The following is a 24300-nucleotide window of genomic DNA, read 5'->3' on the forward strand; positions in this document are numbered from 1 at the left end:
AGAGACCAGAAATGCTGCCCTGGAGCCCTCTCCTACCCCACCAAGATAAGCGCCCAGCCCCAAAAGGGCACAGAAACACCAGCCTCTGTGTCATCAGACAGCCTCTGAGAAGCCTCCTCATTTTGTCCCTTTCCATTAGCCAAAGCGACAGGGCTTTGTCAAACACCACAATGCAGGTAAACGATTCAATGAACTCCGGAAAGCAAGCGTGAGCATTTAATTAAAAGGCTCAGGGAAAGGGAGCTATTTCTTCAGGGTCAAGCTCAAAACCTCCAGCTCCTGAGAAAGCCTTCCTAATTGGAGCCAGCAGATGCGTGCTGGGGACCTCCTGGCAGAGGTTAGCTCATCACGGGAGCTGCTCTCAGTGGCGGCCACCCGGCTCACCCGTGAGAAGTCAAAAGCTCAGGGCTCCAGAACAGCAGTGTTTTCCCTGGGGCTGGGAGAGGTCTGACTTCACCTCTCCTGGCCTGCAACCAAGTCAAGGTGCTGGTTTACTTTTACATCAAGGAGGACCTGAGGGTTACCTTTTCTGAGCAGCTCTGTAAGCTGCCTGTAAATTGCTCAACAGTCCTACAAAACTGCCCTTCTTGGTCCATTTTACAGATAGGAAAAGTGAGGCACTTGCGGGGAGCCAAAAAGGTTTTAAATGGCAGAGCCAGGATTAAAGGCAACTGCCCCTCCTCTTCATTCATTCAAAATCTAATGAGTTATCACCTCCTCTGGGTCAGCCATCACACTAGATGTTGGAGGTCCAACAAAAATCAGAGAAATAAGGCCCATGCCCTCCTGGAGCTTGCGTCATGCCCTCTCAGAGGGTGGGAGACAGAAAGAAAACAAATAAACTAATCACTAAAATAATGATAAATGGGAAAAGATAGGGTGACGTGATAAAGAATACTAGGGATTCTCGGTGAAGGAGCCCATGGTCCTTCTGTTAAAGCGTAAGAGGAAGCGGCCCCTAAGGGACCATCTGACCAAGTAATCCATATGCCTATTATTTACCAGGACACAGGGCTCACGTCATGAATGCTAACTTGGAGGACACACCATCTCTGGGCCAAGGAAGGCAAGAAGCCTCTGTGAGGGCCTGGATTCACTCACATACAGTAGCGTTAAGTCACCTTGAGCCCCACTCCGCTCTCCCACAGAGCTGCTCTCAAAGCTGCTACCCTTCTGGGGCACCATGCCTCCAGAGAGACAGGGGAGGCTGGTGGGGAAGGCACCATGGGGAACAGAATACACCGGAAGCAGGGAAGTTCGGGGCTTTACGGCCAGACAGCATGCGAATCCCAGCACTATGTCAGCTCATCGGGAGAAGCTGGAAGCCCACGAGCTCTCCAGCAGCATCTCCTTTGTTACAAGCTGGGGTCCGTGGTATGAGTTTTTGAGGGTTGTTCCATGTTAATTTAATTAAGGAACCGACATGGGATTAGCAAGGGCGTGGCTCGTTCTAGGTACTTTCAGAAATGTTAGCTGAAGGACACCAGGTCACTCCAAAGCTGAGGAATCAGTTGGTAAGTCTGTGTAGCCCCAGCTCTCCTGCTCCAAGCCCAGGACACGGGTCCAGGGGAGATGGGGTGTTCCAGGCGGAGAAGAACTGACCTCCTGATGAGGCAGAAGGCCAGAGTGAAACCCAGGGACGGACCAGCCTTCAAAGCCCACACCCCTCCTCTCAGGCTGGGGGCTCCCTACTCTCTCTGCACCCCCACTTTCCACACATGGAATGGAAGATGCCATCCCTGCCTCCCAGGATGATCAGGCTGGTTTCTTTCCTTCCACTCCCTTCAAGCCTTCTCATGTCCCTTCCTTCCAAGTACAAAGGAGTATTTCCCATTAAGAAGGCCCCACAGAATCTCACTCTCACACAGCCCCTCTGCTCCAGACATGCAGAAGTGAAGGACACAACGCCGGGCTCACAGACAAGATACGCATCTCTGTGTGACACAGGCAGAGCAGCACACAAAGCTCGCCGTGGGGGTGGGCGCCGGGAGCGGCGGGCAGGAAGGGGGCGTGGGGGCAGCAGGACACACGTCTCCCACGTGAGGTGGGAGGGCGGGGCCGGGGGTGGAAACCAGGGGACGGCGCGATGTCCTCCACCAAGACAGGACAGCGACAACAAAGCCACATGCTGCCCACAGCCAAGGCTTTACTGGGACCTCTGGGCCGGCTAGAGGGAGAGAGAGGAAGCAAAGAAAGACAAAAGCAACTTCCCTCTTGAAATGAGCCTGTCCACCAAAATTCCAAAACAGGAAGATATCTAATGCTTAGGATTCTAGCTGATAAAATCAACGCTGGTGACGTGGATGGCTCCAAATCAAATCAAATAAATATTATGAGACAGTATGACACAGACTTTAAAATAGGAACGCTTAGGATGCTCCAAGCAATAGATGTGAGGGAAACAGTCATTTAAAATAAATAAATTCTCAGACAAAAGCAGACAGAAAGGAAAAGAGCACAGGGGTAAGGTAAAGAACTAATTAAAAAGCAAATGACAAAAAGGAAAAAAAAATTGCATGCCATGGATAAAAGATCCCCAGACAAAAAGACCAAAATTCCTCCAGGGGGAGAAAAACAGACTGAAGATATGGACAGATAATCCACAAATATCACATAAAAACAGCTCTTATGTGTAAGAAGAGAATTCAACTTCATTTAAAAGAATAATATAACCTAAAATTCAGAACGAAAGAAATGAACATTGAAACTACACTGAGAAACCATTTCTTACCAATTCACTTGGCAAAAGTTTAGAATCTTGACAATATACTCTTCTAGAGAATATGTGTGGAGAAGGCAATGGCACTCCACTCCAGTACTCTTGCCTGGAAAATCCCATGGGCAGAAGAGCCTGGTGGGCTGCAGTCCATGGGGTCGCTAAGAGTCGGACACGATTGAGCGACTTCCCTTTCACTTTTCACTTTCACGCATTGGAGAAGGAAATGGCAACCCACTCCAGTGTTCTTGCCTGGAGAATCACAGGGACGGGGGAGCCTGCTGGGCTCCAGGCTTCAGTCTATGGGGCTGCACAGAGTCAGACACGACTGAAGCGACTTAGCAGCAGCAGCAGAGAAGATGTGGGAAGCCAGGCATTCCTTATTGGTGGGTGGAATGCAAACGGTAGAACTGCTTTGGAAGAGAATTTGGCAATCTGTGAGAAAACTGTTCATGCACTTACTCTCAACACAGCAATCCCACTTCTGGAAATATAACATAAAATATACACCTGTAAACATACATATACATGTATGTATAAGATGATTCCTTATAGCATTATTCACGCTTGCAAAACACCACAACTATCTAAACATCCAAGCACAGACTGGGGAGATTGAACTCTGGTGCATCCACACAATGGGATACTAACGCAACTGTAAAAAGAATGAAAACTATTTCTAGGAACTAATGAGTGATTTCCAAAGTGAAGACAGGCAAGGTATGAAAGTATTTTACCTCTAGTGTAAGAAAGAAGGGGAAATAGATAAACTTGCTTATTTTGCAAGAAGAGACAGAGAAAGAAAGAAGAGAAGAAAATTAGAAAATGATTAAACTGGTTGCCCACAATGGCTGGCAAAGAGAACAGAGCAGAAGGGATGGAGAAGGAGTATATTCAAATACCTGAATCACTTTGCCGCACACCTAAAACTAATACAACATTGTAAATTAACTATACTTCAATAAAAACAAACAAAACCCACAGAAAATAGTACTGGGTAAAGAGGCACGATGCATGCAATCTACACTTAAATGGTTCAGAAAAAGAAAAATAATTTGTATATAATCCGTATAATCATTTGTACATAAGTTCTAAGTGTGTATATATGTGTGAGTCTATGTAGTTACGTATACATGTACATACACACAGATATATACACAAAGAGAGAGCAAGCATGGTAAAATGCTCAGTTCAGTTCAGTTGCTCAGTCGTGTCCGACCCTTTGTGACCCCATGAACTGCAGCACGCCAGGACTCCCTGTCCATCACCAACTCCCAGAGTTCACCCAAACCCATGTCCATTGAAAACTAAAAGTTATATATGCTAAATATATATATGTGTGTGAGTGTATGTGTGTGCATATATATATATACACACACACATATATATACATTCTGAAAATAAGAATCAAATTAAAATTCCATACAAGGAATACCTCTAGGGAAGAAATATTTAAAGAAAAAATGGTTGAATGTTTTTAAGAACTTAAGAAAAAAGACAAATTCTTAGTTTGAAAGAGCACTCTGAATATGAAATAGGATAGCTCAGTTCAGTTCACTTCAGTCGCTCAGTTGTGTCCAGCTCTTTGCGATCCCATGAATCACAGCATGCCAGGCCTCCCTGTCCATCACCAACTCCCGGAGTTCACTCAGACTTGCGTCCATCGAGTCAGTGATGCCATCCAGCCATCTCATCCTCGGTCGTCCCCTTCTTCTCCTGCCCCCAATCCCTCCCAGCATCAAAGTCTTTTCCAAACAGACAAATAATAATGAAACTGCAGAATGTCTCAAAGAAAAAATCTTAAAATATAGCATGGAGAGAAAAAAACACATTCTCAAAAAGGAATATCCGATTGATAGCAAAAGCAGTAACAGAGGCCTGAAAAAAAAGAAGTTCCATCAAAATGCTGACAGAGACTAACTCTCAGCCAAGAATTTTATACCCAGCTAAAACCACATTTAAAGGACCAGTTAAATGGGCATTTTTAGATATCCCAAAACTAAAAGAGTTTATCACAGACTCTAAAATAATTATAAATAGAAACGTCAGCAAATCAAAAAGTTAATTTGTAGGAAGACAAGAGACATGAGAAACACAGCTGCTGGGTTTTAATTGAGTAAATGTAATTCCTGGCTGCAAAAATAACGAAAGCAATTTTTGCTGTTTAACAACACCGAGTGAGTGAACAAAACAAAACCATGAGGCTCCTTGAGAAGTCAAAACCAAGTAAGGTCCGCCTTGCTGCACCAATAGGAAGACAGCGCATCTGTTAGAAAAGATGTGTAGTTGAATATGCATGCTAAAATTTAAGAGCACAAGTATAGCCTATGGCTAGCATCCAAGTCAGCCCAGAGAAGAAATACATAAAATGTATCAGCTCAATTCGAAAGTACAAAAAGGACCCTGGATGGGGATGAGAGTTGGAGCAGAGAGACAGAGTTACAAAGTGAAAACGCAAAATAAATTAGAAGACAAGACACAAATGATGTTAACAGTCACATTAATTTGTCAGCAGGTTAGGCTTATATATTGGAAGACAGAGATGATCTGACTGGAGAAAAGAATCCAAAATCCAGATGTGAGGAAGACTCCCTAAGGACAGGCTCTTAAAGACAGAAAAAAAGCATCTTAACTCAGCTAGCGGGAGAAGGAAACCTATCCTGTCAACTGAGAAATAGTGGAGATACTCAAAAAGTGTCAAGAAATGGGGCATAGTTGTCACTGTGTGGCAGAAAGAGGTGTGTCAGGAAATGCATTGCCGTTTGTAAGATACACAAAGCCAAACGGAAAGCTGGTGTGTGAAAGGCAAGGGAGCAGCAGCCCTGGGACAAGTGAGGGCTAAGTTTTCAGGGAGGACAGAGGATAAAGGTCTAGGGGAAGCCACAGAGGACTGAATGGATGAGAGACAAACGGCAGGACACGACTGTGTGCAGCATCCGCCACTCTGGGCAGGGCTCGGCATCCATGTCCACGTTCTCCACCAGGAACATGGCAAACCCCAGCCCTAGAGAGCACCAAGCTCCCACCAGAGAGCAAGAAGGGAAGGAGCTCAGACAGGACACCAGAGGATGCCATCCCCAGGTGAGGGGTGCGTCTTCTGTGCTGGCCTCACACTTAGCTCTTACTTAGGGTCTAGGGCAGCTCTAGAGAGTCCCCTGACAGCAAGAAGATCAACCCTGAGTATTCACTGGAAGGACTGATGCTGGAGCTGAAGCTCCAATACTGGCCCACCTGATGCAAAGAGTCGACTCACTGGAAAAGACCCTGATGCTGGGAAAGACTGAAGGTAGGAAGAGAAGGGGATGACAGAGGACAAGATGGTTGACTGGCATCCAACTCAATGGACATGAGTTTGAGCAAACTCCGAGAGACAGAAAAGGACAGGGAAGTCACATCCCTCCCTGTAGTCCATGGGATCACAGAGTCAGACACGACTTGGTGACTGAACAGCAACAATAAGGGCGGTCCTTTGATTATCATGGGCAACTGGGCTCAGAGCCACCTACATCTGCCCGGAACAGTCTGAGAAGGTTCCTTCCACCATCAGTCCAGCATCAGCCTCAAAGTCCTTTCTCTCAATTGCCCACTGTTAACACAATCAAGTGAAGAGGAACTAAAAAGCCTCTTGATGAAAGTGAAAGTGGAGAGTGAAAAAGTTGGCCTAAAGCTCAACATTCAGAAAACGAAGATCATGGCATCCGGTCCCATCACTTCATGGGAAATAGATGGAGAAACAGTGGAAACAGTGTCAGACTTTACTTTCTTGGGCTCCAAAATCACTGCAGGTGGTGATTACAGCCATGAAATTAAAAGACACTTACTCCTTGGAAGAAAAAAGAGAGTTCCAGAAAAACATCTATTTCTACTTTATTGACTATGCCAAAGCCTTTGACTGTGTGGATCACAATAAACTGTGGAAAATTCTGAAAGAGACAGGAATACCAGACCACCTGACCTGCCTCTTGAGAGATCTGTATGCAGGCCAGGAAGCAACAGTTAGAACTGGACATGGAAAAACAGACTGGTTCCAAATAGGAAAAGGAGTACGTCAAGGCAGTATATTGTCACCCTGCTTATTTAACTTCTATGCAGAGTACATCATGAGAAACGCTGGACTGGAAGAAACACAAGCTGGAATCAAGATTGCCGGGAGAAATATCAATAACCTCAGATATGCAGATGACACCACCCTGATGGCAGACGTGAAGAGGAACTCAAAAGCCTCTTGATGAAAGTGAAAGTGGAGAGTGAAAAAGTTGGCTTAAAGCTCAACGTTTGGAAAACGAAGATCATGGCATCCAGTCCCATCACTCCATGGGAAATAGATGGAGAAACAGTGGAAACAGTATCAGACTTTACTTTTTTGGGCTCCCAAATCACTGCAGATGGTGACTGCAGCCATGAAATTAAAAGACGCTTACTCCTTGGAAGAAAAGTTATGACCAACCTAGACAGTATATTCAAAAGCAGAGACATTACTTTGCCGACTAAGGTCCGCCTAGTCAAGGCTATGGTTTTTCCTGTGGTCATGTATGGATGTGAGAGTTGGACTGTGAAGAAGGCTGAGCGCCGAAGAATTGATGCTTTTGAACTGTGGTGTTGGAGAAGACTCTTGAGAGTTCCTTGGACTGCAAGGAGACCCAACCAGTCCATTCTGAAGGAGATCAGCCGTGGGATTTCTTTGGAAGGAGTGATGCTAAAGCTGAAGCTCCAGTACTTTGGCCACCTCATGCGAAGAGTTGACTCATTGGAAAAGACTTTGATGCTGGGAGGGATTGGGGGCAGGAGGAGAAGGGGATGACAGAGGATGAGATGGCTGGATGGCATCACTGACTCGATGGATGTGAGTCTGAATGAACTCCGGGAGTTGGTGATGGACAGGGAGGCCTGGCATGCTGCGATTCATGGGGTCACAAAGAGTCGGACATGACTGAACTGAACTGAACACAATCATCCTATTTTGTTGAATGCTTATTATGTGATCCACAGAGCTTATGTTGCTTGATCCTGTAAGGCATCATTTCATCCACATTTCACAGGGGAGAAAAGAAAATCCCAAGGTCATGCCCCTGGGAAGGGCCAGAATACAGTTGAAACTCGGAACATCCTGACATCAAACATGATGCTTGACTCAAGCAACAAGACTCGGAAGCCTAAAAATGGTCCTGGGCCCTCCTGCTAGAGGCTGGCTCTGAGGGACCTTCTGCATGTGTTTCCCCCTGAGAGACCACTGAACAACATCAGAAGGAAAATCTGGGTGCTGCACCTGGCTCCAGTGTCCTGTGGAGCTGTTTCCAAGCTGAGCTCATCTCGCTGCGTCCTCATTGTCTCTACACCCACCTGATGCCTCCACCTGCCAGCAGGCTCTCCAGGGACAAGCCAGAGAGCCACTCACTTGCTCTGTGTCCGCAGGATGAAGCACGGTGCCTGGAAGGCAGCCGTGGTCATCAAGCAAACGGAGGAGTGAAAAACAAACCATGGAAACTAACCAGAGCAGCCTCCTTGCACCACATGCCAACCTCGTATTCAATGCTCTCAGTTTTGAGACACGTTCCACGTTCATTTCTTGACACGTTGGTCATACTTCCGAACCTTGGTATGAGTCTCATGCATGGAAAAAAACAATGGTTTCCTGAAACCAGGCTGCTGTCACACCTCAATGACTAACTTGTACTTACATCACACTTGGCCCTTCTGCTTCACGACAGCCGGGCGAGACCTCACCTCTCTGAGATGCCCGAGGAAAAGAATACGGTGTGAGTGCTATGAAGTTTCCTCCCCTTGCGAAGAAAATAGTAGCACCTTCTTGGGGTGCAAGCCATCAGGACACAGCAGGAAGGTGTCTCCAGACCAGAGACACTGTTTCCCAGAATGCCCTTTCCCCTGTGCCCTCCTGGTAAAGGTCTCATCCTTCTCAACGTGGCTCTTCTGGGATCTGCTCTCTAATTCTTCCAGAGCAGTTCATCCCTCGTCTAGAGGCTGCTGGCACATCCTTTTCCTTTCTTTTTTTTTTCTAACATTCTTTACTGCCCCTCCCTTCATTCAATCAGCATGCAAGTAAGGAATGTCCAGGACAAACCTGGCTCCTGGGATACACTGATGGGCAGAAACAGAGATGGAGCCTGCGCTTAAGAACTTAAAGTCTGGGGACTTCCCTGGTGGCCTAGTGGATAAGACTCTGCACTCCCAGTGTGGGGGGCCTGGGTTCGATCACTGGTCAGGGAACTAGATCCCACATGGCACAACTAAGAGTCTTCATGCTGCAACTACAGATCCCTCATGACGAGGCATAGCCAGATAAATAAATACATGTTAAATACGAACTCACAGTCCGACTCAATGCTGTCCAGAAGAACCCCCTGCGATGCTGGAAATGCTTGCTATCTGCACAGTCACACGCTGCCGCTGCTGCTAAGTTGCTTTAGTCGTGTCTGATTCTGGGTGACCCCAGAGACGGTAGCCCACCAGGTTCTGCCATCTCTGCGATTCTCCAGGCAGGAACATTGGAGTGGGTTGCCATTTCCTTCTCCAATACGTGAAAGTGAAAAGTGAAAGTGAAGTCACTCAGTTGTGTCCGACTCTTCGCAACCCCATGGACTGCAGCCTACCAGGCTCCTCCATCCATGGGATTCTCCAGGCAAGAATACTGGAGTGGGGTGCCATTGCCTTCTCTGGCACAGCCACATAGGGCTACTGAAACTTAAAAAAAAGAAAAACTGTCTAATTTTAATGAACTGAAATCTAACGTTAGCCACCTGAGGCTGGTAGTGCCATGTTGGACAGCGTAGGTAATCACGCTGCAGGAGAATCACCTTGTATGCCTTGTAAACCCTGACAGAGCACAGGCGCATCCGGCCCCCTCTTCACCCATACACAGATTCTCAAAGGCAAGGGCTGTGTCAGCCGTTCCTGTGTCTTTAGGCCACAGTGGTAAAGAATCCGCCTGCTGGTGAAGGAGATGCAAGAGGTGAGGGTTCGATCCCTGAGTCGGGAAGATCCCCTGGAGGAGGAGATGGCAACCTGCTCCAGTATGCTTGCCTGGAAAATCGCATGGACAGAGGAGCCTGGCGGGGCTACAGTCCATGGGGTCATAAAGAGTCAGACATGACTGAGCTTTAAAACCAGTGCAGCCGGCAGGCAGAAGTGGCTCAGTCATGCTGAACCAATGAATGAGTGCATAAATGAGTGCGTGCCACACACAGCGGAGGGCCTAGGGAAGTTTCTGTCTCCTGACCCAAACCGAGAGAGTGAGAGGCTGGAGAGCAGGACGAGAACACGGTGAGGGACCTGCCCCGGCCTCCCACACCACCACCCCCATGCAGGCGCGAGTGTGAGGCTTTTCCCCTGGCTCCTTTTCTCCCAGCATCCCGCTCACAATCACCATCTCCCGGGAAGCAGACTCCACTCACAGAGGCGAGGGAGGCGTGCAAGCAGCCGGAGGGCGCTGCACCCCAGAGCACCGTGGCCTGCAAGCTGTGGGGCGGGCTGGGCGAAGGGGAGGCTTGAAATAGGCAAGAGAGAAGACTCATCAGTTCCGCAGTTGAGGGAAACCGTCCTGTGTTGACGGCGGGGTGAGGGCTTTCCAGCTGCAGTTCTTAGAAGAGAAAGTGATCGTTCTTACACTTGAGAACCGTTTCCTGGTCTGTGGTTGACGCACCAAAGATCCCCAAAGTGTGGCCGGTCTGAGGGTGCGCTGGGAGGGGAAGTACAGGATGCAGAGCTGACACGCCCGGTCCTCTCCTGTCTCCGCCGGGGAGGAAGGGCTGCTGCCCACAGACTCCGCAGTGAGGGCAGCAGCTTCTTTCGGCAGAAGCGGGGCTGGGGGTCAGGTGTTTGGAGCTGGGCGGGGTATGGGAGTTGGCGGTGGTGCTGAAGTTGAAAACACCCTCCAATCACCCCATCCTCTCATATCGAAGAGTTCAAAGAGCCCAACATGCAGTCAATACTTGTACAGCGTTTCGCAGCTGGTCCTCGTCCAGCCCCTAACCGTCACTATGGACAGAATCCCTGATCTCAGGGCTGAATTCAACAGCAAAGCTCAAGTTTATAGGTACGTTCAAAAACAAGAATCTTCCTTTAGGCAGTATGCTAAGTGACACAAGTCAAAGATAGATACTGTATGATATTGTTTACCCTGTGAAAACAAAAAACATAAAATAAAACAGCAAAATAGAACAGACAACAACAACAAAAAACCCAGCAGACACACAGACAGAAAGAGCAACTTAACGGTTACCAGTGCAGAGGGCAGAGGCAGTATGGGGTGGGGGTGAGAGAGGTATAAAAATTATTGCATATAAGACAGGCTCTAGGGTGTATGGTACAACACGGGGAAAACAGCCAATATTCTGTAATAATTGTAAATGGACTGTAACATTTAAAATTGCATTAACAAATAAATAACCAAATTTAAAAAAAAATCTTCTTTAGCCTCGTTAGCCATCATCTGGCATGATATAATCATGCCTGATAAAATAAATACACTAGGAATTTCAAGAAAGCTTAAGGCTCCCAAGTTACTTCAAACCATTGAGAGTGATGGGCATATATCTTACGATATCTGTTGTCAGTTCTAAATGTTTTTAACAGCAGAGCATGAATTCAAAATGCAGAATAACCTGATGAAAACGAAATTGTTTCTAGAGGTGAAATCACATCTCTTGTGTTAAACACCCCATGGCCATGGTGATGCTCAAATATTTGACCAGAATCCTGGCACCCAGAGAAGGATACCCCATTCGGCTATACCCAACAGCTGAATTTGGTACCGAATTCAGCCCTACGGTCTCCAAAGCAGAAAATTACTCCACTGGAAAGCCACTTTCTCATCTGTTCTTGTCACCCCTCCGCTCACAGACTCTACCTTCTGGCCTCACTCCAGTTTCCAACCTCAGTTCCCACACCCGCCCCTCAAACACCCCAACCTCCAGGACGATGTCAAGTTTCCTGCTTCCGGGCCATCTTCAGCTGTCCCCCTGCCCCCAAATGCCACTTCCGTCCACCTTCACACCTGGAGTCACCTGAAATGCTTCCCTCCCAGGCAGCTGACTTCCTCCCAGAACAGCCACTCCCTTGGGGCCCCCATGGAGGCCTGTCTAGGCCCTTCCTGAGCGCTTGGCACACTCGGCTTTGTGGCTGGCCACTTGGGAGCATCTGATTCCTTAATTAATGAGTTCTTTGGAAGTCCAGGCTTGTCATCTCTAATCCCCAGCTCCCAGCACACAGTGGGCATAAAATAAACGTCTCTTTAACTGGGTTGTAGAAAAAATGATGGTATCGGAAGGCTAAGGGGATGGGTTTTCGACAAAGAAGTATTATCTGTGCTTACAGACAACCCCACCCCTCAGGAAGCTGAAGAGCCGAAGTTAAGAACATGGGTCTGGAACAAGAAAAACTAAAATATAAAATTTTACAGTTTTTAAAATAAACAGTAACACAAAATAACAAAAAGTATTTTTTAAAGAAAACAACAAAAAATTAACTTTAAAAATTAAAAATAAAAAAAAGAACATGGGTCTGGAGCCTGACCCACTGGATCTGAATCTCGGGGCAGCCACCTTCTGACGGATCAGTTGCTTCTCGACACACCTCAATTTCCTTATCTGTAAAGGATTCTTTACAAGCTGGGCCACCAGGGAAGCCCAATCTGTAAAAGGAGGAGAGAAACAGACCACCCCCCACCCCAGATTAAATTAGTCGCCACATATCATGCTGCTTAGAACTGGGCATGGTGCACGGCATGGGCTCAACAAATAAATATTAGGTATTTTTGGCATGGTATGGAAACTGACCCTGAAGCTGGGAAAGACTGAAGGCAAAAGGAGAACAGGGCGAGAAGGTTAGATAGCATCACCGACTCAATAGGCATGAACTTGAGCAAACTCTGGGAGACAGTGGAGGACAGGAAAGCCTGTCGTGCTACAGTCCAAGGGGTGGCAAAGAGTCGGACACGCTTTAGCGACTGAACAACAACGGAAACCATCAATTTGTCTTTTCCACATCAGGTTGCTTTCTTCCCTTAACTGTGAGCATCTTGCTCATCAATATACATGGAGAACAAGGCACGGAGTGACCCGCTCCTCGGTACACATGAGGGCTCTCAGCAATCACTAAATGTTGGATGAAGAAAGCATAGGTGAAGTTGACCGATGATGTCGGAGGTCACTGTTACCTATTTCCTAGAAATCTTCTCAATAAAATGCAGTTCCTACTTGTCCAGAACATTCTCCCTTCTCCCTTTTGCCTGACTACACTCTACAGGTCCTTCAGGTCTCAGATTCGATGCCCTACCACCTGGAAGACCTTCGTCTCGTCTCCTAACCCCGGCGGGCTCCTCACTCACTCGGAACACCCCCACATCCTATGAGCTGGCATGCTGAGCTGCTTCCTCAGGCTTTCCCACGAGAACGCGAGCTGGGTGAAGAGAGCAGCCATCTCACATACAGCCGTGGCCTTGGCACCCGATCCCACACCTGGCACACGCGGCTGCTCCTGCGGTCAGATGTTTCTGTCTCGCCACCAAGTGATGCTAGGAGCTACTGGTGGGAAGCCAGGGCAGTAGTAAGACGCCTTGCTTAGACTCCGGGGGCTCAGCACGGACCCACTTTCCTCCCACGTGCAGAAGCAGGCAGAGGGCGGGGAAACCACAGAGCGCTAGTGTGCTAGAGAAGGAAGGGCTTGGGATCACTGTCACCATGAGACAGGCAGGAGGGCTGACGCTGACTACCGACTACCAACTCTGAGGACACAAGCAGCGGGCCAGTCATCCCCCTCTCAGAAGTAGGGCCTCTTGAGTTTGCCTGCCAGCTGACATGAACGGAAGAGCCATGAAGATCCTAGCATCAGTGGGCGAGCAGCAGGGCACGTGGCGGCAGGGAGGAAAGCGGGCCTCCGAGCACAGGAAGAAACCCCATCAGAGGCCGTGCCGACTGGGAAAGGGCAGAAGAGAAATCAACACCCACGGCGCTGAGCGTGCGGCCACGGCGCTGAGCGTGCACCCACGGCGCTGAGCGTGCGGCCCCATCACCTAACCCTCTGCAGAGGGTTCTGTCATCGCCCGTGGACAGAGGGGAAGACCGCCAAGGCTCCAAAGCTCCGAGCACCGGCCTAGAGTCACTGGCTCAACGAGAGGCAGTTTGCGCTTGAACTCATGGACCCTGTGCCTCCAAAGCCCCTGCTCACTCTTTCTGGTCTCTTCCTCACCACTGCTGCCTCCAGAATTCACGGCAAGTTTAAAGGAGAAATCCCAAAGTCCTTTCTGGAAACAGGACTTCGATTAAGAAGTCTGCTTGCGTTTTCTCTGCCACAGCAAAGGACTTACAGTAAACACAGAACGTGTGACCCAAATACTGCGCTCTGCCATGAAAGACCATGCCGAGCCCTTGACGGAGGACGGGCAGGGTCTGAGCCCTGGGGCTTCAGTAAGAGCTGGGCGTCTATGTGAATAGTAAGGGTGGAGAAAGAAGTGCAGCCAGTAGGGCTGTTGGCGGGTGCTGATGTGAACAACTGTCAGGCAAGATGCTGAAAGGGAACCCTTCAGCTGATGAAGAGAGCCCACATCAGCGGTCCTCTGGGCCACGCTGCAGGAGCGTGATGTTGAGAAACGGGAGACAGCCCAGGATGGGAAGTGCCACTGAGACGAGGGATGGGGGAGCCTGACAGAGGATTCTACAGGGGCTCGGCCCACGGCTCCAAGCAGAAGAGGCTCTCTGCTTCTCTCTGCTCCGTTTGTCCACTCGCTCCCTCATTCGGCAGGCCTTTCTGAAGCACCTCCTAGGTGCTGAGCAGTGCTAGGTGTTGGATCTACAAGTGGGAGCAAAGCCAGAGCCCATCGGTGCTCTCTGGAGCCGACAACCCAGGGAGGGAGGCAGAGGCTATCTGAGAATTCGGGCTGTGACCGTGACAAGCCGAGGTCCGTGCGGTCCATGAGGAAACGCGGGTCTAGGTGTGCAAGCAGATGGGAAGCTCACCTACCCAGGGAGTCAGGGGGAGCTTCTGCATGAGGGCTGCTGTTGAGCAGAGCCACGAAGCATGAGCAGGTGGGTTAAACGCCCACCTGAGGGCTGGCGGGGAGGGTGCCAAGGCATACATGGCACACAGAGACCGCATGGGGAAGGAGGCAAGGCGGGCCTGACCGGGGAGGCTTTGCAGGCCTGCGGAGTGTGGGCTGCACAAAGGGATGCCTCAGTTCCTTCCAGAAAGTCTCCCAGACGCCCTCCCACTGCAGGCTCCAAGCAGCCCTGGAGCTTCAGCCTCCCCTGCAGGGTTGTCCAGAATTTTCTCTGTGATGTGGTGTGGTATACCCACACGCTGATCCTGGGCTTTATGCTTCTGGGGGTGCTGTCATCTTCTCCCACCAGCCCTGCCTTTGTCCTTGCTCATTCCACCTCATTCTATCAGACTCAGCTTGCGTGTCACCTCCTCCAAGAAGCCCTCTCCTAACTCCTTTCCCAGGCTGGCTTTGGCACCCCTGCTTGTAACTCCCTCAATATCTTTTGTGTCTCTCTCCATCATGCTATGAGGGACTGCCACTTGACAGTTCCTGGTATACAGCAGTCACTCAGTGAGTACAGCTGACTTAACAAATATAACAAGGGATTAGAGTATACAATATATAAATGCTCTAAAACAATAAAAGCTTCCCAGGTGGCTCAGTGGGTAAAGAATCCATCTGCAGTGCAAGAGACTTGGGTGCAATCCCTGGGTTGGGAAGATCCCCTGGAGGAGGGCATGGCAACCCACTCCAGTGTTCTGGCCTGAAGAATCCCACGGACAGAGGAGCCCGGAGGACTGCAGCCCATGGGGTTGCAAAGAGTCAGACACGACTGATGCGATTTAGCACGCACACACGCAGGAGAAATGGGCAGAGGACTGAAATAACATAGCTAATATTTATCAAATGTCTACCATGTGCCACCTAATATTCTAAAGGCTTTCTATGAATGAATTCCCTTATTCTTTACACAACCTCATGAGGCATGATTACATCTACATTTTATGAATGAAGCCTCTGGCCCAGAGAAGCTGAGAGATTTGCCTGCAGCCACGTGGCCGAATGCCTGGTCCACCCACCCTACTGAGCATCATCCCCTGCTCTGCTTGGCATGACGAGGCTCAGGCCCCTCCCAGGGGAGGAAGCACAAGTGTTGGGAACGTGAGAAGATGCTCACTCTCATTTGTAGACTAAAATCAGAACCGCAGAGCTTGGAAAAGCGTGACGAAGACTGGCAACGGCCAGAGCTGGCGAGGGTGTGTGTCTCGGGAAGCCGCCTGGATGCCCATCAGAGAGGCCAGCTAAGTCCCTGCAAGCCATGAAAGCCTGGGCAGCCAGAAAGGGGAGGCGCATCCACTCCCCTGACACAGATGGAGTTTCAGATTTAAAACACAGTGTTCTCACCACCTCCAGTCTCTACCCAGATGCCACCTTCTCAGTAAGGCCCCGGTTTCTTACATGTGCACACACCCACAGAGGTGGGACTATCCTCGTTCATCATGCCTTCAACAGATCTTTGAGCAAACAGAACGTCTTTACACGTGCAACATATAATGCGTAATAAATATAAATAAATATATAGACAAGTTGCATAAGCTGAGAGAGTAGTCCAGAATGACCCATAGGGAAATGTGAACATCAGTCATCTCTAAATAGAATTCAGGGGGAAAAAAGGAGGGAACTTGAATGTTTAAAAAGCTTACACTTTCCATAGTGTTTCAATTTTTTGAACTAAGTTACTTTTTAACTTTAAGAAGGAAGGGAGGGAAGGAGGGAGGGAGGAAAGAAGTCTCGGGGCGGGAAAGGGAGGGGACATTTTGGGGACGGCAGTTAGACAGGCCTCCATTCCAGGCCTCCATTCAGGGTGAAAACCACCCTGAAACAGCAGTGAAGGAATCAATTTTCTGAAAGGTATAAATACCCACAAGAAAAAGAGCAAGAAGGGACAAGAGTGGATACTGCTTTCTACCACGTGGACGGGAAACCGGACGAGGCAGGGCCAAGGTCATGCCCTAAAGTTTCCGCAAAGTACCTGAGAGGGGGTGGCCGAGATGGGGGCCACCCCCCCCCCACAAAGCCTTTACAGCTCAGGACTTGCAGGTGCCGAGGACCATGGAGAGTGGCCCTGCCCAGCCGTGGACACCAGAGGGTAGGGGGAGCCCAGAACCAAGTCAGAACTCCAGGAGGCCACCTGAGACTGGGCATCTGGGCTAAGTGCACTGGGGAGGATGCTGGGCTGGGCATCCAGAAGTGGACGCGTGACCCCAGTGGAGGGTGGTCTGCTGACATATAAGCCAGGAGGAGATTTTGCTATTTCGGTCTTTTCTGACAGTTCATCCATAATACAGGATCAGAAAGTCATCAGGAAACCCTAAATCAGAAAAGTAGGATCAGTCCTTCCATTCATGATTGCCGCCGCAAAGCAACTGGTCCTGTAACTATAACTAGGGTTGGGTCCCCAAGTATCCTGGCATCTCCTGCCCTGGCCCTGCCAGCCTTCAGAAGTCTCCCTGAGTCTTCCCCTCAACACAAGCCCACCTCCTCCCCAGCCTGCCACCCCTCTGTTCCTTCTCCCCAGGTTCAAAGACAAGAGCAGACAAGCCCAAAGACTCAATGAGCATGTGCAGAAAAGACTCAGCCTCAGTGATGAGTTAAGAAATGCAAATCAGAGAGACACTGAAGTTCCTCTTTCTGGTTCCCACAAATAATGCTGACAGTTCAGTTCAGTCGCTCAGTCGTGTCCGACTCTTTGCGACCCCACGAATTGCAGCACGCCAGGACTCCCTGTCCATCACCAACTCCATGAGTTCACTCAGACTCACGTCCATTGAGTCGGTGATGCCATCCAGCCATCTCATCCTCGGTCGTCCCCTTCTCCTCCTGCCCTCAATCCCTCCCAGCATCAGAGTCTTTTCCAATGAGTCAACTCTTCGCATCAGGTGGCCAAAGTACTGGAGTTTCAGCTTTAGCATCATTCCTTCCAAAGAACACCCAGGACCGATCTCCTTTAGAATGGACTGGTTGGATCATGGCAAAAGTAAAACTACCTCGTTGGTTACTTTGTTCGCTGGGGAGAAGGGCAAAATCACCAGTACAACCCTAGAACAAGTGCCTCTGGGAATTTATTCTAAGAAAACAATTCAGAAATAAAGCAAGAGAAAACCAAAGAAGTTTTCAGTTCAGTTGCTCAGTCATGTCTGACTCTTTGCGATTCCATGGAAGTTTAGACCCAATCTGTGTCTAACGACAGAAGTCTAGGTCAAATGTACATTTTCTTATATATATAAAATGGCATGACTACAATTATAAACATGAAGACCTGCCCAGTATGGAAATAGGTATATGCTATGTTGAGTAGAAAAATCAAGATGCAAATGCTGTCATATAAAATGCTTTCCATACACACAGACACAAACATAGACACACAGGGGTGTGTACCTGAATGCACACACACACACACACACACGAGCAGAACAGGCTTTTTCCCACTGTGTGATTAGGGTCTGGGAAGAAAGTTAGATATCACACAGCAAGACAGTGTGACAGAGAGGTTTTTAAAAGCCCCGAATCTCAAAAGTAAAAAGCTGGGTCAGGGGACTTCCCTAGTAGTCCAGTGACCAAGATCACACACTCCAAGGCAGGGGTCCCCAGCTCAGTCCCCCGTCAGGGAACTAGATCCCACATGCTGCAGCCAAGAGTTCACAGGCCACAGTTAAAAGACTCCGTGCAACGCAGCTAAAATCCAAAGCAGCCAAATAAATAAATGTTTTTTTTAAAAAAGCAGAAAGCGGGGGTCAGAATTCTGACTCTGGCATGTTACCCTCTGGGGAGTCCTAACTTCTTAAAGGCTCAGTTTCCTCACCTGTAAACTAGAGATGAAAAAGACAAGCTACTCCACAGAGTTGTCAGGACTGGCTGAACTATTGCCTACAGTCCTTAGCGCCACACCCAACCCCAGCAAAGACGTCTTAAGTGTCTGTTACTGATGCCACTGCTGTTATCGTTATCACTAGTAAGGCTCCAGCCTTTGGAGGGCTTGGGTCAGCTCCTCTCCAGTAAACGCAGATGCGAGGTGTGCCACGTGCAGAGGCATCGTGGAATTTGGAAAGTGCCTCCTATCCTGTGGGAGCCTCAGCTGGCCTTCCATCTCTAAAATCAACAAGGAAACTTAAGCCGAGTTCAATGCCCGCCGGTTGTTCACAAGTCCACACCAAGCAGATGATTCCATTTGCACGTACTGTCTAACCCAGAGGACAAAAGTCATGCTTCCTTGTTACCAGCTGGCTTCCGCCCATGCAGGAATATAAACCCATGTGTCTCGACTGTCTTCCCTCCAGACTCTCCTACATGCGAGTGGTCTGCTGGATAAAGCACCCCCCCAAAGATGTCCCCATCCTCACACCCAGAACCCCGGGATACGTGACCTGATGTCGCAAAAGGAGCTTTGTCAGAGGAGACCACCCTAGATCACACAGGACAGACCCGATATCACCACAAGGGTCCTTATGAGAGAGAGGCGGGAGAGGCAGAGAAGGACACGTGACAGCAGAAGCAGGGGGATGGGGGGCCAGGAGCCAAGGAGAGCGGGCGACCTCTGGAAACCGAAGAAGACAAGAAAACGAGAGCCCTCTAGGAGCACAGCCCTGCCAGTTCACTGTAGACTTCGGACGTCCAGGACTCCAAGAGTGTAAATGTGCGTTGCTTTAAACCACTCAGCATGTTACAGTAGCCACAGGAAAATCAGACGGGCTGTTGCTCCACCAAGAGCACCCGCCTTTCATAGATGGGACCTGGGCTCTGGGAGTCACGCTGTGGCTGCACTGCAGCTCACCTGGACGTGCCTGAGAAGTGTGCTTTAGCCCCAGTTTCCTGGGGCAGCAAAGGGGCATGTCTCTGCGGACAGCACTCAGGGCTCCCAGGCATGCGGTCAGCACTAGCTGTTTTGAGTCATCATTTACATACTATAAAATTCACCCGTCCACAGTATACAATTTAGTGATTCCTAAATTCACTTGCTGAGTTGCACAACCATCACTACAATCAAATTTGAGAATATGTGGATTGCCCCCAAAAGAAGCCCTGTACCCATCAGCAGGCATTTCCCCTTCCTTTCATTCCCTCAACCTCTGGCAACCACTAATTTGCTTTCTGTCTCTATAGATTTGCCTGTTCTGGACCTACCAAATAGAGAGTCCTACCGTAAGCCGCCTTCTGTGACTGGCTTCTCTCACTCAGCATCGTATTCTCAAGAGTCATCTACGTTGTAGCCTGCGTCAGCGCTTCATTCCCTTTTATGACTAAATAACATTTCATTGTCTGAATATAAGAAGTTTTGTTTACCCTTTCATCAGCTGATGGACACTGTTAACTTTCATTTTCTGCCAATTCTTCTAGCCCTGAAATGAACTTTGATAATTAAGGGAATTCCCTAGAAGAGCTGCGAATCTGTATGTGTGTGTCTTTTACTATAAAGAATAGAGGTTTAAAAAAAAAAAAAGACATAAATGAACTTATTTATAAAACAGAAACAGACTTATAGAGTTCAAAGACAACCTTATTGTTACCAAAGGGGAAATGTGGAGGGAAGGAATAAATTAGGAGCCTGGGATTAACAAACACACGTTACTATATATAAAACAGGGGGTTCAGGATGGGGAACACGTGTACACCCATGGCAGATTCATGTTGATGTATGGCAAAACCAATACAATATTGTAAAGTAATTAGCCTCCAATTAAAATAAATAAATTTATATTAAAAAATAAAAGAAATAAGCCAGTCACAAAATAAATAAATAAATAAAACAGATAACCAACAAGGACTTACTGTATAGCTCAGAGAACTCTATTGCATATTCTGTAACAACCTATATGGGAAAAGAACCTGAAAAAGAATGAATATATGTATAACTGAATCATTTGCTGTATACCTGATACTAACACAACATGGCAAATCAACTATACTCCAATAAATTAAAAAAAAAAATCAAGCCTAGTGGAAAATCCTCGTGCAGGACTGACAATTCCATCCCCCTGGAATGCTGAGCCAGCATCTTTGGAACCACTGAAGATGTCTCATAGGAAGGCCCAGGGATGCTGGCCAGAACATTGCCCTAGGACCCTGGGGAAGCCTGCTGGTTTGAACCTAAATCCCTGTAATGCCTTTTGGTAAAAACGGGTCACAGACCTCTGAGGGCTTCAGCATTGCCAGACCTGGCACTAAGGCCCCACCCAGCCCCTGCCATTGGCACCCCATGTCTCCACCCCTCCACGCCTCAGTTTCCCCATCTATAAGCAAGGCTAATCATAGCTAAGCTTGTTATGTTGCTATGTTGTCCAGTTGCTAAGTCAGGGAGCCAGTGAGGGGATTAAATGGCAGGCATTCATCAAACACAAACGGTAATGCTTCTACTGCTGTGGAGCCCAGGCCTGCATCATCAGGGTGGTCTTTGTAGGGCCAGCTGGGGGGGTGGGTGGAGCTGGAGCCCTGGTCCCTGGGGGTCTACCCAGGGAAGGGGGAGACTAGCTTTTCACCAACGTCTGCAAGCCAAATTGTACCACGTGCAGACAAGGTACCCCTCACAGCCTGTGCCTGGCGGGGTGGCGGGGGACTTCCACTCCCCACCCCACCTCTTTAGTTCACCACTGATAAACAGGTCTTGGAAACAATTCCTAAGGACGCTTTTTTGAGGTGGTTGAGAGAGGAAAACAATATCTGAGCTGGCAGTGAAAGTGATTAGTCGATTTCCAAGTCTTGACAGTGGTCAAGATTCCATCGGTCTCCTCTGGATGCCAAAATCAAACCCGGGATTGGGGAGCCAACCAGGAGAGTTGATTTCCCCCTTGGATCTGCTGTGGGTCAAGCCGACAGTCAGATTTTCCACCACAGTCAGGCACTTTCCACTCAGAGGCAGTGGCCAAGTTGGACGGGTCTGCACACATTACCCATAAAAGGGTTTTAAGTTCATTCATTCGCACAAGTCGCTCACTTGCCACGCTTTGAAAGACAAAACGTAAGAATCCCTTAGGCTCTGGTGGCTGCTATACTCTGGAAAATGACCCACTTTTGTAAAAACAACAAGGCGGGTCAAAGTCTGCTGGCCTAGGAGTGGGTGTCTGAAGTGTGTTAAAGGAACAGCTGTGCCCAGGAAAACGGATACCTGCCTTCACAAGAGGCCCCGTGTGGACACCCTCTTCAGATTTCCTGTGATTCACCGAGATGGCTCGGGGCCACTGCCTCTGACACTCGGGACCTCTTCCGGAGACAAGCTGGGCACCTCCAGGAGTGGTGGTGATTCTAAAGGTCATGAACTGGGGTCAAGTTCAGAGCATGGAGTGAGGACTTTCTGGAACAGTCAGTTTTGAGGAAGTATCAGGGAACCGTAACAAGCCCAGGGTGGGGGGCATTATTCAGGACTTTTATCACTATATCCTTAAGTGAAACTGGCCTCTAATTTTCCTTGTTCCTCCCTTCCTTGTCTGGTTTGGAAATCCAGGTTATGCCGGCCTCATCAAAGGAGCTGGGGTGTCTCCTCTCTTTCTGTTTTCTCTGCAGCCATTCGGGTATGGGAGAGATGCTTCTGTTCTAGAATACTGGATAGGCTTGCCTGTAAAACCACCTGAGTCTGTGTGCCTTCGGACGTGGAACGACTGATTTAATACTGGAATTTAAAAGCCAAGCCTGGTAGGCTGCAGCCCATGGGGTCGCTAAGAGTTGGACACGACTGAGTGACTTCACTTTCACTTTTCACTTTCATGCATTGGAGAAGGAAATGGCAACCCACTCCAGTGTTCTTGCCTGGAGAATCCCAGGGACGGGAGAGCCTGGTGGGCTGCCGTCTATAGGGTCGCACAGAGTTGGACATGACTGATACTACTTAGCAGCGGCAGCAGCAGCCCTTATTCAGGTTTTCTGTTTGCTTAAGTTGTATCTTTTTTAAGAAATTGACCACTTGCTCCTGGGTTTGTAATTGAATGTTGTTGCTATTTAGTTGCTAAATTTGTCCAATTCTATGTGACACCATGCACTGTAGCCCATCAGGCTCCTCTGTCCACCGGCTTTCCCAGGCAAGAATACTAGAGTGGGTTGCCATTTCCTTCTCCAGGGGATCTTCTCGACTCAGCGATCAAACCCACGTCTCAGGCATTGGCCGGTGGACTCTTCACAGCTGAACTACCAGGGAAGCTCTTCAAACTGAATGGCACATAGTTAACCTCAGTTTCTTAGGCTTAGAAGGATTATATCCATCCATCAATAAACAACAAGGATGAGTCCAAATGGCTTCTGCCCTACCAACATTCCAGGGCCCCCCAGTCAGGGCGTATTTTTATCAGTGATCAGGAACTGCCTTGTACTGCCTGGGAGCCAGCTGAGCGGTGATCTAGGGACTAGCTCTGGAGTCGGCCTGCTTGGATTTCTCTCCTAGTGCCAACCTGAGCACTTGTAGCCTCAGTCTCCTCCCACGAAAAATGGGTAGATTAACCACAGCTGCCACTCAGGGCTGCTGTAAGGACCACAGAAAGGACTTCGTACACTCCGAGGCCTGACAGGGAAGTTCCCGCATGGTAAGACTTTCGACTCAACAACTTTGTTCCACAAACTTTCACCTTGTGAATTCTCACAAAGGCGAACTCAAGATCCACAGCAAAAGTGCTTCAGCTCCCCAGTACCACCAGCTGGCGTTCCTAATCGTCTCGGTGCTTACTCGTCCAGACCAGTGGTTCTGAAAGCAGGGTCCGTGAGCCAGCCACAGCATCTGTGAAGTTGCTAGAAATGCAGAGTCTCAGGCTCTCTGCCACAGCGGCTGAGTCAGTAGGGGTAGGCACCGTAATCGTGTTTTAACATGCCCTCCAGTGGATCCTGATGCCAGCTCCACACCTGAGGGCCCAGGGCTCTTGAAAGTCACCGGGCACCTCCCCTGTCCGTGCTTAGTTCTGAGGTGCTTTTAAAGCACAGTTACTCCACGAGGATCAATAAAAGGGAAAACGATAATCGTGGCGAGAGAGTGAGTAGGGAGAGATAAACAAACACGATAGAAGTGAAAGCTGAGATAATTTTACAAGATCAATGGAGAAGAGACGGCAAATGTTGTGCGTTTGTGTGGGATGACTCATTCAATGATGGGAACAGTTCTGAAAACACTGAATCAGGCGGCGTCTGAGACACAGCGCCTGTGCTCCAAAAGACAGTCATCAGGACGCGAGGACGGTGATGCCCAAAATTCAGAGAAACGTGAACACGGGTCCACAGGGTCAGCGTCGACAGCGAAAACTCATCGGCTGCACGGAAACTGGGGGAACACCAGGCACCTGTGTGTTGTGTTTGGGGCTCAGAGTTGGCTCTGAGTCAGGGATGTGTCCACAGGTTAAAGGCTCATCTGAATCTGTCAAGTATTAATGCTTTGGGCTTCCCTGGTGGCTTAGGTGGTAAAGAATCTGCCTGCAATGCAGGAGACTAGGGTTCAATCCCTGGGTCAGGAAGATCCCCTGGAGAAGGGGATTGCTACCCACTCCAGTATTCCTGCCTGGAAAAGCCTGGTAACGAGGAGGAACCTGGTAGGCTACAGTCCATGGGGTCTCAAAGAATCAGACAC

At 48.8% G+C, this 24300-nt stretch overlaps 1 protein-coding gene across 1 annotated transcript in view; it reads right to left on the minus strand.

Moving 5' to 3' along the window:
* The window catches only part of CDYL2 (chromodomain Y like 2), an 87138-nt gene that overhangs the window by 23713 nt on the left and 39125 nt on the right, over nucleotides 1-24300 (minus strand). The window lies entirely within an intron of this gene.

The sequence above is a fragment of the Capricornis sumatraensis genome, chromosome 20 (assembly GCF_032405125.1).
Source record: "Capricornis sumatraensis isolate serow.1 chromosome 20, serow.2, whole genome shotgun sequence".
NCBI classification, from domain to species: domain Eukaryota; kingdom Metazoa; phylum Chordata; class Mammalia; order Artiodactyla; family Bovidae; genus Capricornis; species Capricornis sumatraensis.